This window comes from Hippichthys cyanospilos, chromosome 7 (genome assembly GCF_059441005.1).
Source record: "Hippichthys cyanospilos isolate Australia breed blue-spotted pipefish chromosome 7, RoL_Hcya_1.0, whole genome shotgun sequence".
Taxonomy (NCBI): Eukaryota; Metazoa; Chordata; class Actinopteri; order Syngnathiformes; family Syngnathidae; genus Hippichthys; species Hippichthys cyanospilos.
Genome location: NC_142375.1, coordinates 663,082 through 681,090, shown reverse-complemented (window position 1 = coordinate 681,090; position 18,009 = coordinate 663,082). Strand labels below are relative to the sequence as shown.

Here is an 18,009-nt window from a genome sequence, read left to right as displayed (position 1 = left end):
CATTAGCTCACTTTTCACAGGCTTTGCAAGAGAGAGGTAAGCAATTTGGCTACAGAGAGCTGCATACTTTCCCCACAATATTGTCCTGCGTGTTTCGGTTTTCCCTAGTGAATGTACCTCTTCGTGAAATTTCCGTTTTAAAATCTGCGAACTACATTGGGGTGACTGGACGACTCAATGTATTAAAGCGACACAAAATTTGAAAATATTTCATATAGAAAGCATTGCTGCACATTTCAAAATATGTAGTATTAGCTTTATTTTCCGGAACATTGCATTATGTTCTGTAAAAGCTGTTAGAAGTCGGTGGGAGCCTGTGGAAAAACATCTCGGCAAGCTGGCACGTGGCGGATTTAAAAAAAAAAAAAAGAACTCAGCTGGAGGAAAAATCACCTAGGAGTAGGGGTCATTGTAACAAGTGTTTGGAGAAAAACTGCTGGTAGCCAACAAATAATTGGAAATGTCGATTTATTTAATGTTCTCCTAACCCACATATTTCACAATTGCAATATTTCATTGATTGCATTTGCCAGTCTTTTTTTTTTTTTTTTTTTTTTCCGGTGGCTGTTGTGGTGGTTTTTTTTTTTTTTTTTTTTTTTTTTAAATTCTGAATCAATTATTTTAATTCACAATAAACCAGTCCTAAGCACTAGAATATGTTGGTCACTTTTTTTTTTTTACATGCGCCCGAAAGAAGTGTTCTTACCGCGTCTTCACTCACAATGAACGTGATTGGCACGTGGAAGCTTCTGCTTGTGCACAGATCTGCTACAGACCTGTTGCGTTTTGTCGCTCAGCACTGACACCGAATGGAACCTAAAAATAATTGCTCTCAACTTCATTGACTTACTCAAACGATATTTTGTCGCATTAAAAACTGTATTATGTTAATATAAAACAATTTAATTGTTTTGTATAATTAAACTGACTACTACATTGTCATTTAAATAGCTGCTTTGTGGTCTTCCCCTTAGCCATTCAAGTGGAAAGTGTCTTTCATTTTATTGCTACATTTTTAATGAGTTTGTCTGAGACTTGGTACTACTTTGTACTGTTTCAGCAACTTTCCACACATTTACAATGTATAAAAGAAAAAAACGGGCCTCTCACTTGTCTTTCTCTTTCTTTCAGAATGTCTATGCTGAAAGCGAAAGTGGTCGCTCTCCGGCCTAAATCTACGGCGACATCGTGGAGCCTGTCACCAAACGGCACTCTGAAAATGGAGGGCTGCCATAAAAACATAGCTGTTGCCCTCTGTGATGGAGAAAACACTTACAAATTGGTTCTTTTCGAACATTTGGCAGTAAAAGTCACAGAGGGCAACAGCTATGTTTTTTTAAATTGCGCGGTCAGCCAAAGCAGCCCCAACTTGCTGCTCTGCAGGCGAGGCACAAAAATATTTTCCGGGCCCCAAATAAACCCAACCCCTCAATTGGAGGATGAAGCCAAAACTCTCCTCTACCCCCCATCACTTGAATCATCCCCTCAGGAAGTTATTCACCGGCTTCCTGAGGGGATGGTGTCAGTGAATGGCCAAATAACCGATGTAAGTTTGAGTCGCTCATGTACTTGTATACACACTGGGGCACATGGGTTCATATAGTCACAAAGAAGGCTCTGTAAATCTATACAAGAATACAAAAAAATATCCACACATTTAACGGTTATACTTCCACATCCTCTCATTTTGGAGGTAAATGCTAATTGTGTGTGCGTGTGAGTGTTCGCGTGTGCATGTATTTCTCTCTCTCTCTCTCTCTCTAATACACAGACCCTAAGGTGACGGGAGGAAGAAAAGTACTGTTTCGGTGACACTTAACTTTGTTTCTATATTAATTTGGTCCACTCAAGGTCCGTCCAATGCGGATGGTGAAACTTCGCAGGGAGCAGCCGGTACCCATGCGGCAAATCACCATAAGAAAAGTAAGTACCCCGATTTTAATCTTCCTGTTGCACTTCACAAGTAAAGTGTGATTTATTTATTTTTTTCAACCTATTGCAGGATGAGGCGGCGATCAAGGTGACCCTGTGGAGGGAGGCCAACCTGTATAAATTAGAGTTGGGGGGAACCTACATATTTACTCATCTAACCGCAAAGGTCAATGAGTATGGTTTGAGCCTTCACTCCACACAGTATACAGAAATTGATGTGAGTAGATAACTGGTCCTATTCTGTGTCTTCTATTCAAAAGGTGCCTTCCTATTTATAGACCCCATCGTTGAGCTAGATGTGTACGTAGTCCAATAAAGATGGTCTTAAATCCCATGCTTAGATATTAAGGCATAAAAATCTGTCTAAAATTCACCTTAACCGCTTTTTTTTTTTTTCTCATGAATTTGAATTTAATCTTTCCACTCAACAGGGCCATATGTGCGCACAGAAGATTTTGATCTTTGGCTGGGACGTGGAGGGGACTGACGTAGAGTTGCTCCAGGCCGGAGGGAAGACTTTAAAGATGTCGTTGGAGGTATGGCAGAAGGCCTTTCAGGAGCCTCCCCAAATTCCCTCCGATGGCCTGCCACTCTATGTAACCTTTTCTAATGGTCATTGTACAAATGTGGTTACAGATGAGTGACTTTTTTGTTTGTTTTGTTTCTTGGTTAATAAAATTGTCTTCATGTATGTCAATTGTTTGGGAGTGAGTTTGCAGAGAATTATTGTCACATGCATAGCACAAAACCACACCGAAAATTTTGCGAAGGTACAATGTCTAAGTACACAATACCTTCGTTGTATCGAAATGAGCCTTGTGCATCGTTTGAAGTTACAGCAAATTCATGCTCTGTAAAGATTACTTTACTAGGACATTTTAAAAATTTCATCATTTATAAGCATAGAATTATGAAGTTTTAAAACCCATGGTGTAATTCTTCACCCAATGCAGGTTTTCCTTTTTTTTTTTTTTTTTTTTTGTCACAGCAAAAAGCTTTAAAGAATTCCGTAGATTAACGAAGTATTTCAAAAGGGACTATTTTCTCAATTCCTAATGCTTAAATATGGGCCCTACATTTTTAGTCTTTTCTCTTGATCTTTCTCACTCTTTCACTAGCTAGCTGGCTGTTGGTAGATATAGTGTGTGTGTGTGTGTGTGTGTGTGTGTGTGTGTGTGTGCGCACACGCGCACTCGTGTGTGTGTGTGTATATGTTATGCAGAGGAGGCTTTTTGACAATTGATTACATACGCCACAGATTGTCTGGGCCTTCCCACGGGTGACAGCCTTCATGGTCAAGTTAAGAACACCTCATATTGTCGCTCCTACGTTTCCAATCTTCCAATCTCAAAAAGCAGCACCACATGCTGTGACATTTTGTATGGTGTAATTATTGTATTACAGTTTCTATTATTCAAACAATTCAAACATTCCACATCTTTCCACAGTTCAACTTTTTTCAGTTTTTCAACTTTGTATTTTTCACATTCGTATTATAAGCCTATTCAAACTGTTCTTACTTTGTATTCAGTTTTTATGATTTATACCATTCATATATTCCACAACATTCCACAGCTCAACTTTTTCAGTTTTTCAACAATGTATTATTCACATTTATATTATTTGGCCTATTCGAATTGTTCTTATTTTGTATTAATCAGTTTCTATTATTCAAAGCATTCAAACATTCCACATCATTCCACAGTTCAACTTTTTTCAGTTTTCAACTTTGAATTTTTCACATTCACATTATTTAGCCTATTCAAAATGTTCTTACTTAGTATTCAGTTTTTATGAATCATACTTTTTCAGTTTTTCAACTTTTGATTTTTTGCATTTCACGGAGTCACACCATTCAAACACTGCACATTTTTCCACGTTTCAACTCATAAACCTTCAACGGTTTCACCTTCACACGCAATTCCTTCAGGAATTGCACTTTTTCTAGTTATTATTATTTTTTTTATTCCGACCGTTTTTTAGGTACGTTTCAACTCATTCCCAGTTCATCCAATTCATGCCGTTCAAACTTCATATCATTCTACATATTCATGTTTAGTGCGGGTCTATTTTTCAAGTTTCAACTTTTCATCGTTTTCCTACAATTTAAGTTTTTGTACCGTAAAAATGGCCTAATGTTAAGTCTTCGTGCTTTATTTTTAAACTTTAACGTTTTCGATATTTCCTATGTCGCGGTGGCTCATGGGATTTGTGTACCGCATTCGCACTTCATGGTCGTGGGTTCAATCCCAGGCTGCGTCATTTTTTAGTTGTGTGAGTCTTTTTTAGTTAGTGCGGGTCTATTTTTCAAGTTTCAACTTTTAATCGTTTACCTACAATTTAAGTTTTTGTACCGTAAAAACGGCCTAATGTTAAGTGATTGGAGCGTTCTTCCTACTTCCTTTTAAAGCGTTCACGTTTTCGTCATTTCCCGTGGCTCAGACGTTCTGTTGACGTATATCTACTACATGTTCGTGCGTTCGATCCCCGCTGTGTCTTTTCACACATTCAGTGTTTTTTTTCAGTTAATTCAGTATTTTTTTTTGGTTTCAATTCCTTCCCAGTTCATCCAATTCATGCCGTTCGAACTTCATATCATTCCACATATTCACGTGAAGTGCTTTTTTATTTTTCAAGGTTCAACTATTCATCGTTTTCCTACAATTTACGTTTTTTATACTATTCATATTTAAAGAATTTAGCCTTTTCAAACTGTTCTTACTTTCATTTCATCTTTTCATTCCACAGTTGAACTTTTTTCAGTTTTTTAACTTTGTATTATTCGTAGTTCTTCATAGATTCACGTTCAAAAATACTTCATTCCCTATATTTCAAGCTTTTACAGTGTGGTCTTACACTGCCCCCCAGTGGCCCAGTGGTAGAGTTGTCATCTTCAACATGTCCGTGTCCCGGTTCGGGCAAATCGCGTTTCACGTTTACAGTTCAACTTTCAGCTACAATTCAAGTTTTTGTACCGTAAAAATTGTCTAATGTTAAGTGAATGGTGTTGTTAAGAAGTTTCTGATTATACTTAACGATTTCGTGTTTGAATCGTTCTGTTATTACTATTTACGTCTGGACATGTTTCTCCTGTGGTCATGTGATCTTCCTAGCAACCGCCTAGCAACTAATCACAAATTATGTTTCATTCCTCCACTACCAATCAGGACTCTGTTTACACTATCATAGGTTGTTTTGCTCTTTCACGGGTCAGTCGGCAGGTATCGTTGTAACGGACAGTCATTTTTTCTGCTTTCAATCATTCTGTGGATTATCTAATTCCTTTCATTATTATTCCGTGCGTCCATGAGAATGTAAGTACAGTTTGAATATGTTGTCCGTTCGTGGTTTTGGATACATGTTTACGTTTGCACTGCTTCACTTTGTCCATTAATGTCTAAGTTGTTATTGCACCTAAGTTTGGTATAATTGCTAAAGGCAGATATACCGTACTTTTCATTTTTCACTTTTAGTATTCACGTTAAAAGTTTCATCCACGAAATGTGCATGTTTGTCGCATGTTTGCCGTGTGTGCCAATGTGATCCTTCCTCGTAAGGGAGTGACGTCACTGCCCACTCAAATCTATTCGGCTCCATTAACCCTTTCCTACCTAACATGTTAACATGATACATGTTTATGTTTGCACTGCTTCACTTTGTCCATTAATGTTTAAGTTGTTATTGCACCTAAGTTTGGTATAATTGCTAAAGGCAGATATACCGTTCTTTTCATACTTCACTTTTAGTATTCACGTTAAAGTTTCATCCACAAAATGTGCATGTTTGTCGCATGTTTGCCGTGTGTGCCAATGTAATCCTTACTCAGTAAGGGAGTGACGTCACCGCCCACTCAAATCTATTCGGCTCTATTAACCCTTTCCTACCTAACGCACATTTTGGAACGATTGGGTTGAATTCATTCTTCCTATCATTGTACGGTATGTTTGCCTGTGTTGTTTATGTTATTCTAAGCTAATATAGAGTCATGTGAGCATATGATGTAACATATTGTAACTATTCAAACATATTCAACATATTCAAACTGTTCTTACTTTCATTTCATCTTACTTTTCATTCGACAGTTGAACTTTTCTCAGTTTTTTTTATCTTTGTATTATTCGTAATACTTCACAGATTCACGTTCAAACATACTTCATTCCCTTTATTTAAAGCTTTCACAGTGTGGTCTGACACCGCCCCCCAGTGGCCCAGTGTTAGAGTTGTCATCTTCAACACGTCCGTGTCCCGGTTCGGGCAAATCGCGTTTCACGTTTACAGTTGTTTTTTCTCTTCTGCTTTTAGTTCAGATCATCCACACTTTTTTTATAATTCAAACATTCGTTTTTTTTTTAGTTTCCAACTTTGTGTTATTCATATTTTTTCACACATTCACATCATTCCACAGTTCAACTTTTTTAAATTTTTCAACTTTGTATTATTCATATTTCTTCACATTAACATTATACCACAGTTCAACTTTCAGCTACAATTCAAGTTTTTCTACCGTAAAAAATGGCCTAATGTTAAGTGAATGCTGTGATTCAAAAACATGCAGGATACAAGCCCTCGCGGACTGGAGTTTGAAACCTATAGTTTAGTTACACAAAGTACACCATTTCCCATGATGCCATCGGGCGGCCATCTTAGACCACTGAAGACTCCAACTCCCATCTGCCCTCATGGGCGGCCATCTTGGATATTTTCTTAGAGTCTCATGACCTCTCACTTCTGCTTCCACCTCGTACAGCATCTGGCTTGGTGAACTCAGCTTGATTCATACATTCAGTTTTTTTCAGTTTTTCAACTTTGTATTATTCATATTTCAAGCAGTAAAAAAACTGAAAAAGTTTGATTAGGGATCATTTTTAAACTCCTGATAATGAGCTAATCATTTGAATGAGGTGGATTGAATGAGGTGGATTGTGGATTGATGTGAAACAGTGAAGAAATGTGAATAATACAAAGTTGAAAAACTTTGTATTTTCTCTTCTGCTTTTACTTCGGATCATCCACACTTTTTTACGATTCAAACATTCGTTTTTTTTTCAGTTTCTCAGTTTTTCAACTTTGTAGGATTCATAATTTTTCACAGATTCAAATCATTCTACAGTTCAACTTTTTTCAGTTTTTCATTCATCTTCAAATTCCACAGTTCAACTTTTTTTCAGTTTTTCAACTTTGTATTCATATTTCTTCACAGATTCACACCATTCAATCGTTCAACATCATTCCACTTTTCAACTCCCAAACCTTCAATGGTTTCACCTTCACACGCAATTTCTTCAGAAATTGCACATTTTCTAGTTATTGTTATTCCGCCCTGTTTTTCGGCACATTTCAACTCATTCCCAGTTTATTTAATTCAACTTGTTCCATTTTCATGCTATTCCACTTATTCAGGAATGAGGGGCTTCCATTTTTCACATTCCAAATATTCACAGTTTTCCCAGAATTCCTGGTTTTCCACCCCAAAAATTTCCATTGACTTACATTGGGTCATTTTTCATTTCATTATTACAGCTTTCCCTTTTCATATTTTCAATATTTAACTCATTCATCTCGTCTTAGGGATCCTTCCCATCATTCCAGTAATTAATACATTTCAATATTTTCCCATAATTCAACATTTTTCCATCTTTAAATATTCATAATTCATTTCCAATGGGAGGGCTTCCCATTCATTTCCCATTCATCAATTCACATTTTGAGCTTTCCTTTTTCATATTCATAACAATTAATTCATTCATTCTGCCTTATGGCTCATTCCAATCATTCCTATAGTTTATAAATATTCATATTTTCCCATAATTCCATATTTTTCACCTATAACAATTCATAATTCGTTCTCAATGGCAGATTTAACATTTCTTACGTGAAGCTTCTCCACTTCACATTCACATCATTCAGTTAATACATTTCAAACTCAACATTACTCATTCATATCTTCCAGTAATTCATAACTATTTTAATAATTTTACCCATAATTCCTCATTCCCATTTTCCTCACCACCGTTCCAACTTTAATCGATTCCCGCCATTCCATTGGTCTATCCATTTTTCTCTTCGCATGATTAAAATATTACCCACAATTCCACTTTTTCAGTTTTTCCTTTATATTTTTGCCATTTTTCATCCGATTTTTACCGTTCCAACTTTACTTGATTCCCCCAATTCCAGCCATTCCATTGGTTTATCCATTTTACTCTTCCCATGATTCAAAAATTACCCACAATTCCACTTTTTCAGTTTTTCCCTTGTATCTTTGCCATTCTTCATCCGATTCCTAAAGTTCCAACTTTAATCAATTCCCCCAATGCCCCCCATCCATTTTTACCCACCATCTTGGGCACATCTGGTGGGCACATCTTTGCCATTCTTCATCCGCCATTCTTCAATCACGTTTCAACATCGCGTTTCCCGTTTACAGTTGTTTTTTCTCTTCTGCTTTTACTTCGGATCATCCACACTTTTTTATGATTCAAACATTCGTTTTTGTTTTCAGTTTTCAACTTTGTGTTTTTCATATTTCTTCACATTAACATTATTCCACAGTTCAACTTTCAGCTACAATTCAAGTTTTTCTACCGTAAAAATGGCCTGATGTTAAGTGAATGGTGTGATTCAAAAACATGCAGGATACAAGCCCTCGAATGACTGGAGTTTGACACCTATAGTTTAGTTACACAAAGTACTCCATTTCCCATGATGCCATCGGGCGGCCATCTTAGATCACCGAAGACTCCAACTCCCATCTGCCCTCATGGGTGGCCATCTTGGATATTTTCTTCGACGTCTCATTACCTCTCACTACTGCTTCCACCTAGTACAGCATCTGGCTTGGTGAACTCAGCTTGATTCATACATTCAGTTTTTTTCAGTTTTTCAAACTTTGTATTATTCAAATTTCAAGCAGTAAAAAAACTGAAAAAGTTTGATTAGGGATCATTTTTAAACTTCTGTTAATGAGCTAATCATTTGAATGAGGTGGATTGTGGATTGATGTGAAACAGTGAAGAATTGTGAATAATACAAAGTTGAAAAACTTTGTATTTTCTCTTCTGCTTTTACTTCGGATCATCCACACTGTTTTATGATTCAAACATTCGTTTTTTTTTCAGTTTCTCAGTTTTTCAACTTTGTAGGATTCATAATTTTTCACAGATTCACATCATTCTACAGTTCAACTTTTTTCAGTTTTTCATTCATCTTCAAATTCCACAGTTCAACTTTTTTTCAGTTTTCCAACTTTGTATTCATATTTCTTCACAGATTCACACATTCAATCGTTCCACATCATTTCACTTTTCAACTCCCAAACCTTCAACGGTTTCACCTTCACACGCAATTTCTTCAGGAATTGCACATTTTCTAGTTAAACGAGCGGTCCATCGGACCTTAAACGTGCGGTCCATCGGACTTTAAACGAGCGGTCCATCGGACCTTAAACGAACGGTCCATCGGACCTTAAACGGCTGGTCCATTGGACCTTAAACGTACGGTCAATTGGACTTTGAACAAACAGCCTGACTTAAAAAAGAGAAAGTTTAACATCCGGTGCACAGTTACTGATCATTTCTGTGATGTATGAGTGTGGAATGAATGTGGAGTGGTTGTCCTGAGTGACGGGAAATCTAAAACTGGTGAAACGGTCGTGAGTACAAACACCTGGGGGTATCCGCCTTTCGAGGTAGAAGCTCGGTATCCGACACGACACCAGGCACGTAGCATTTCTCCCGTGACGAAGGAAACATATTTAATCATGAGAACAAAAAAAAAATAAGTCCTCCGAGGCCACAACTCGGCCCAAGGAGGCAAAAATGGGAAAAGGAATGCTGTTGTTTTGTGGATGAATCGAAGGAAAAAGTACGTCGGGCAGAGATAGATAACAGAGAAAGTACTAAGTATGTGGAAAAATGGAAAATCCAATACGGTTTTTCAGGAGACGTGGATGATTGTGGTGGATTGGAGAAAGTGTTGCGGAAGTTGTCATTGAAGGACAGGGAAAGGATTGAAAACAGTGATGATTAACAGTGGTTTAAATGCAAGGCTTTAGTTGATAGAGCCAAGCCGAAATGACCATGGAAGGTGGCTGAGAAAAAAAGGAAAGCAGATGATGATTTGACCGCAGCCACTAACCTGTCGGCAACTAACACAGCCAGACAGTAAACCCAAATTAACGGTGGAAAACAGACACCAACAATTCGTACCTGAGTTTACCACCATATTCTTAAACCCAGACACCTGAGGTTTTCAGAGGCGGAGTTGACAACCAGGCAAGACCGTGGCCACGGCAGTAAGACCCTTTTCGGGACTGGGTCTCAGCTCCACATCTGAGTACTGAGGGTTGACATGAAGCCAAAGGAGTGATGCCATTTGAAATGGTGTGTGCAAAAAGTGTGTCTTGTACGTGCTTAACAAAGTCCGCATATACGTTGTAAACTGTATGTTGTGTGATGTGGATCTGCGTGTGTATCTGTCAGTTTGCTGGTGTGTAACTATTGGTGTGTTACATGTTTGTATGTTAGATTGTTAGAAATAAACAATGATATTTGTTGAAATTTGGCTAAAATACATTGTTAGATTGGGCTTGATCTAGTCTGCATGGTTAAAAGTCAAAATGACAAATTTGAGATGGTTTCAAACCTGAGGTTTGTGGGCAGAAACTGGTCCATTCACAGGGTTAATTCTCAGCACACAGGAAGAAATGAGAAAAAAGGAAAAATGTAGTATGGGATCAGTTGAGACTAAATTAAGAATTAGGATGTTTTCAAATGGTAGATTAACTCGCAATGAATAATTAGTGGTTGAAACACAAATAAAATACACAAAGTTGTTGTGTTAGATGTGAGGCTATGGCAGGGGTGGATAGCCAGATGACGTTGAATTCTAAATGTTGTTTTTTCATAGCTTAATAACATGTAGGCATGTTGTCGTATGATAGCCAGCTTGGGAGACTGTGGTATGAAAATGAGAAGTGATTGTGAGTGTAAGTTTGTGAAGCTTGCTCTGTTGAAATTTTCACACAGTTTGCTGCATGTGTTGCTGTTATTGTTGTTATAGTTGTGAGAATTGTCGTTTTTGCTAAAGTTGATTTTGCTGTTGTTGTTCTTCAAAGTGGAAAATATTTTAAATTGGCAAATTGATAGAGACCACTGAATTTGGTAGAACAAAGCTGAAGAAAAATTTCAAATAGCAAAATCGATAAAAGAGAAAAAGTTGAATCTGGAAATAGCAGCAGCCACTAAATGACCTGTAGAGAAAATAAAACAGCCAAGTAGACACCAAACAAAGCTGCTTGCGAGAATTGCAGATAACGGGACAAACAGAGGCGCGGAGAGCAGGGGTGGCAATCAGAGGCCTCTGCCTCCCTTTTTGACCGCGACTGCAACCTTTTGTTTTTGTAATTTATCCTCCACTTTCTGAAAACAGGAATGCGACCCTTCTCTACCAACCACACCTGTATAGAAAATTGCATAGATACGTGATAGAGAGTTGTTTTTCATGATCCAAGTAGCAAACCCTGCATTTTAAGACAAACGGAGGCAGAAAGGGCAGAATTATTTTTGTATACTGGCCCTGCTCAAAAAAACAAGTACGCAAAAGCGGAAGAAAGCCTGGCACCTTACAAAATATGAATCTAAAAGGTAGAAGATTGATGCCTTATATGTAATAATTGTTTGGAGAGATTAGCATGATAGGATCAGATCTTACAGTAAAATAGATTCAACTGTGCAAAAGGAGGATGAACCAGTTGATATGTTAATTGTTTGATATAGTATAGTTTGCAAGAGTTTTCTAAAAACAAATCACATTATGGTAGATAATGGATAAACAGGCTGAAAATATTGACAGCAGCTGAAAAAATGCAAGGCTAAAGGAACTATACTACAAACAAAAATGTAGATGTGAGTGACCTCCAACACTCAGAGATTAGATAAATCGACTACTCAGCTGAGAGTGGAGTAGAAGAAGAAAAGTAGAAGAATGTAGGGGAGAAAACAGACATTCTGGTGTGATGGAGAAGAGGAAGTGCATTGTGTTGGAAACAGGAATTGTGGTAGCGGAAAAGAAGGATGTAAGAGAGAGTTGAAAGACAAAATTGAATGCATTAGAATGTTGGCGTTGTGGCAAGAAAGATTTTCGGCAAGTGGAAACAAATGGAAGAAGGTTGGCAGAACTAATGAGATAAGGATGGCAGAAATTTTTACTGACAGACAAAAGGAGGCCATTGCAAAAGCCCAAAAACACAGACTAAAAGACAAATGATGTCATTTTTGAGGCTGAATAATTATTGTAACATATGGATTCCAAAAATTGTTTTGAATTGACTAGGCCACTGTTTGATCTCAGTTATGAAAAAAGCTGACGAGGCATTTTACAGTGTGAAATTGGAATTGGTTTAATTCATCCGTATTGACACTACCAGATTACAGCAAACCATTTGAGCAAAGAGTGACCGCTAAACAGGGATTCATGACTTCAGTTTTGTTGCAGAAGCATGACGGGAAACTGAGGCCAGTCAAATTTTACTCTGAGGAATTGGATGCAGTTGCTGGGCCAACCCCTGAAGGCGTTCAGGTGGTGCTGGCCGCAGCATTGGCAGTGGAGGCTTCAGTGGAGGTTGTGTTGTTTCACCCCCTCACGTTGAGGGTTCCCTATGTATTTGTTTTGTTGCTGGAAACCCCCCCCCCCCCCCAAAATGACACTCTTATCGCCTGCATGACATTTATATTGCACCGCGTTACTTGTATCACAGGGACACATTATAATTGTTAGATGTGGAGCATCAAACCCAGCGACACCTTTGCCCACACCTGTAGACGGCACCCCACACGACTGTGGAAGCCACGCCCAAATTTCCACCAAACCAAGACCTGACCTGAATGACACCCCTCTCCCGACTGGAGAAGTTGTGTTTTTTCTTGACGGTTCAGCTAGCAAAGGGGAAGACGGCCGCAAAAGGGTGGGATATGTAGTAAATTTTGTTTTGAGGAACATTAAAATCGACATGTTAATTGCAGGCAGATGAATTGGCCGCGCTAATCAAAGCGTGTGAAATTTTTGAAAGCAAAGATGTTACAATATGGACAGACAGCGTGTATGGCATGTGTTTTATCATCTTTGGGCTAACTGCGGCTTCCAAACCATAACAAGAAAAGAAATGACCAAATTACAGCAGGAAACCGATTAGGCAAACAAAGCAGCCAAAGAAACAGTCATAGGTGTGCCCACAGTTGCCAAAGCACAAGACAGCCGCGTTGAAACACTACATGATGAACAAGACACACAGACCATCTTGATATCAAGGAAAACATCAGCTCCTAAACTGTAGCAGCAAAAATGGCTAAATAAAGGAGCATAACAAGATGTTGAAGAAAAAAGTAGATTGGCGGTTAGAAAACCATGATTACTAAAATTTTCATTTGAATGAGCAGCAAAGTTGACACATGAGCTTGGCCATGTGTCAACAGGGGGGAATATGTATGATCAGTTGTATATGGATTCACCTTTTATACTCAAAATGTTTGTGGTTTTGGAAATGTTGTGATATCTGTTTTTGCAATAATGCGCAAGTTTATTTGTGACCACATAGAGGCAAATTTCTAGAACCACCCGAAGCATTTCATATGATATATATGGATGAGAGTAATTAGAAGTGACAATTGATTACATTTTGTGAAAAAAGCTGTTACAAAAGTTAGAGAACTGTTGAATATCAGGAGGGCTTGTTGAAAGAACGAATGGGACAGTCAAGGCCATACGCATAAAAACAATGCAAGTGATAAAGAGACAGCGACCAGATTGCATTCTTATTGTGGCCACAGAAATGAGATTTGTTCCGCTGAAGAAAAAACTTTATCACCATTTGAAATAGTAAATGGAGGACCATATGGACTGGCAGACTTAACCCATGACCAGCCACCTAGTGGATGTTCTTTTCCAGTTCACATGAAAAGACTGTTTGGCACAAGGGAGATGCATAAGCACAATGACTGGCCAGTGTGTTCTATCCTACAGAAAACCCGGGTCCAGATCAGAGACCATGTGTTCCTCAAGGTGCTGACGACCTCGTTGGGACAGTGAATGCTGGGATGGCCCGTTCCAGATGATCGCAGCGACACCAACTGCGGTGAAAGTTGAAGGACGCGACGGGTGGATCCACCAGTCGCAGTGCAAGATCCTTCGACCCCCTGCTGACGGGCCTAGCAACGCCAGTCCCTCGAAGTGAGGATCAGCACCCCCGAGTGCACGGACGGTGCACCAACGAAAGACCACAGTGGGAGAAAGGGTTTTTGTGGTAAACACACCCCTCTCAGGAGAATGGCCTGTCCGCCAGCATTCCTCCGAGCAGCATGCTGCTTGATGCTGGGCGGCGCTCTTGTGTCCGGACGACCAACAACGCCTACCTCAGACAGACAGCGTTTGCCCACCAGCGTCATGGGCAACCTCCAGCTCCAGACGGACATCACGGGAACAGCGATAAACGCTACGTTTGTTTCAGTGTTGAGAACTCCACCCATTGGTCCAAATGCAACACTGACAAACCACCAGTCCCAAACACCAGACAAACTTCCGTCTATTTTTGATGCGATTGGCAAATCGCAAATTGATTGACAAAGCAAATGCAGCGGGTTCGCATTTGCCATATTTGGTGCTCTATTTCCAGTGACTGTGTACAAACACACCGATTTTTTTCAATGATGTCAATCATAAAGTATACTCGTCGACTGATATAACGGACGCACCTTATAAATATACCTTATAACGCACACAGCTTCACAACTACATGCTACTTCACTTATGACTATTCAAAACAGACAGGCACTCGACATGACTGGCAGAAAAGGGTGGCGTGTGCAAGCTTTTGCCATCAGGTGAATGTTGCGCATTTATTCCTTCACACACTTTGTCTAATGGCTCGTTGTCTGAGACACTGACACTGCTCAGGGAGTGCAGACTGAGGACTCTTAAGTATGGAGGGAGTTGAAGCTCAACCCCTTCCTGCAGTGGTTGCAGGACTTCTTAGGCAAATGGAAGGGCGTGGCTGTAGCCATTGCTTCTGTCATCATCTGCATTCTCTGCATAACTTGCGGTGTGCCCTTGTGTAAGATCTGTGCCACCAAAATCATGGATGCTGTTGGGGTTAGCAGCGCAAGTGACCGTGACCATGACTGACTATCAACCTATTGACTCTGACGACGATTCAACAACTGTCTGAACCATTCAAGATGCACCTACGGAAAAGATTTTAGACATAGGATGTTGATATGGTTTGTGATGTGTATATACATGTATTGGACCAAAAGGAGCTTTAGCTTTTGCTTTTTCTATTTTTCCTTGTAACAAGCTCTTGCTTGGGAAGGGTTTCTACCTTTTCCCACTGGGTTTTTGGGTAGTTTTCTTCCCACTCAAGCAATAGCTTTCGAGATCGTTTGATGTGTTTTAATAATGATAATCAGGGGGGATATGTGAAGGGAATCATATATTAGGTTGTTATCATTATGTGCTTATTTCATTGTTACCCATTTATGCAATCCTAGTTCATCTTGACCCTGTCCTTAGATAGAGCTGTTGACGCACGAAAGTGTGAGCCGGGACCTTGGCCCAGCTGCCGGTGGCGCCCGGCTGGCTCTTTTGTTGTGTCTTGTAATCTGCTATGCTTTTGCTCAATAAAAGCCAGGGGGGGGGACGGCTGGGCAGTGAAATTAGCGTTGGAAGACCCACGAGTTCATTTGCCCAAGCTTTTTTCCCTATGCCCGGCATAGAAAAGTCAATCTTGGCTGATCTGAGTTACTCTTTTTGCTGTTTAAGCAGCTAGGCTTGTCCTAGTCTTCTTTTCTGAGATTTCTCTGACAGATACCTCCTTTTGTGTTCAACCTATACTAGTCGTTCCAACTTAAGGTGCTTCCCATAATTGGTAAGTCTGCTTAGAACACCCATGCATGAAAAATGTTCAATTTTTTTCCCCATTGTTTTACCCATAATTCCTTATTTCATTGTTCTCACCAACATTTTGTAATCATCTATCTTCGCCATTCTTCATCTGATTCTGACCATTCAAACTTTAATCGATCCCGACAATTCATTGGGTGTCTCAATTTTCCTCTTCCCATGATTCCAAATTTTCACACAATTCCACATTTTGGAATCGTTGGAATCATAACGAACCAATTCATTTTCAATTAGGTCATTCTTTGTGTGTGCGTTCAGCCTTTGTGGAAGACTATTTAGCTACACAAAGTACTCCATTTCCCATGAGGTCGTCAGGCATCCATCTCAGATACTTGACTACATAAACTGAGACTCCATTTACCAACAACCATCAGAGGCAGCCATCTTGGATATCTGATTAGACGTCTCAAGAGCGCTCAGCCCCACTTCTACCCAGGATGGCAGCCATCTTGGTTAACTCAGAACAATAAAAACGACTCTCTCCAAATGTTGAACATCCAAACTATTAAATATAATCTCCCAAAGTTCAGAATTTGAACATTTATAGTACTTTTTTCTTTTTACTTCTATACTATACTTCATATTTGAAACTTGTTTCTTCATTATATTTTCTAATAATTACCATACCTTTATATTAAGGGATTAATTTAATTTGATTTTGGACTGCATTTTTTTTGCCCCCCCCCCCCCCCCCCCTTCTCTCTCTCCTCTCTCTCTCACTCTTTCCAATTTTCAATTTTTTAGAGCGAAATTGCATCATCAAGACCTTGAATGACTGGCAACTAGTGATGTGAGAGGAAGCCCTCTGAACCTTGGAAACTATCAACTAATTGAAACCACACGTACCAACACTTCATTGTTTTATTTACGTGGTGCCATCAAAACTTCAATTAAGGCAATTAAGCCAGCAAAGCTATACTGTAGTGTCATTTCATTTTCTAATGCTATTTTTGACTAATTAATAGGCAGCAACCTGTTTGGGGTGAATTGACACGGTTTGTTCTAAAGACGTGTGCAATTGCTCGAGAACCAGTGCCAATAAATGAGAAAAATTATGTTTTTGCCGTTGCTAACGCCACAAGCTCTGTGGGGAAATCCATCGCGTTTTGCAGCGCTCTTTATGCTTTATACCTAGTTTTGTGCTCTCATTGTAGTATTTTTTGTTGTTGAGAAGGTACATGTTTACTGTGTGCCAAGGTGTCAGTTTGGACGATGTTTGTCTTCCCGCTCGTGATGGACTACAGACAGTCGAAGTTCCGCCTCATGAGCTGTAACTCAGAAAGTAGTTCTCAAGTCACTGCACCGAGGCGTGGTTTGGTCGCATGACATCTAGATACATAATATTTTGTACTACATGATATTTTACACTATCATCACCAGTAATTTAAGTAAAAGTAAACAGAATAGGAATTTCATCGTGAAGTATTAATTTGCATATGACTATAAAACTCACTCATTCGTGGGCTCGAAAGTCCACGGGGATCGGTTAAATGATTTTCATTGAACGTAAGGAGTTGTGTCGTTTTTCAGATCGTTGTTTCATTTTGTTTCCTAATCGATTGATTGCATTGCATTATAAGACAGAAAGAGATAATTTTATAGATATTTAAAGATAAATAAATCAGAAAGACATATAACTATATGGATATTTATATATAGTTAAAGAAATATATCGACAGACAGACAAATGTATAGATTTATATGTACTGTGGCGGGCATTAGGACCTGGCCGCACACCCAGTAGGCAAGTTAGCACAGCAACGTGTGGTTTCTTCGCCTCGCCACAGTACAGTATATATTACGAATAGACAATATCATATACTATGCCCAATTCCATAATATTGTGTTGCCGAGAAACCATGCACTCAAGACTTGTAATGCGTTTTGTGCATCTAAATATAAATGATGGGGGGGGTGTCACTTGACTTTTCAATACGATTTTGTTACGCTTCAATCAATGACCACGAGATGTCTGCCTTAAACCGTTTCTTCAAGGCTACGAGCAACGAATCAGCGGTCGAGAAAAGATTCGGAGCTCCAAAGCCTCACTCGGCCATCACTATTTCTCGAATTGTCAGAAGTATTTGTTACAAGTCCCAAAGGCCTGGGATATCGTCTAATAAT

General features: G+C 39.1%; 1 long non-coding RNA gene across 1 annotated transcript; it reads left to right on the top strand.

The window, feature by feature from the left end:
• Positions 1-1,774: 1,774 nt before the first annotated feature.
• Positions 1,775-2,527, top strand: LOC148420580 (uncharacterized). The gene is made up of 3 exons (XR_015866089.1): positions 1,775-1,923; positions 2,003-2,149; positions 2,364-2,527. It is a non-coding gene; the product is annotated as an uncharacterized LOC148420580 (long non-coding RNA).
• Positions 2,528-18,009: the final 15,482 nt, after the last annotated feature.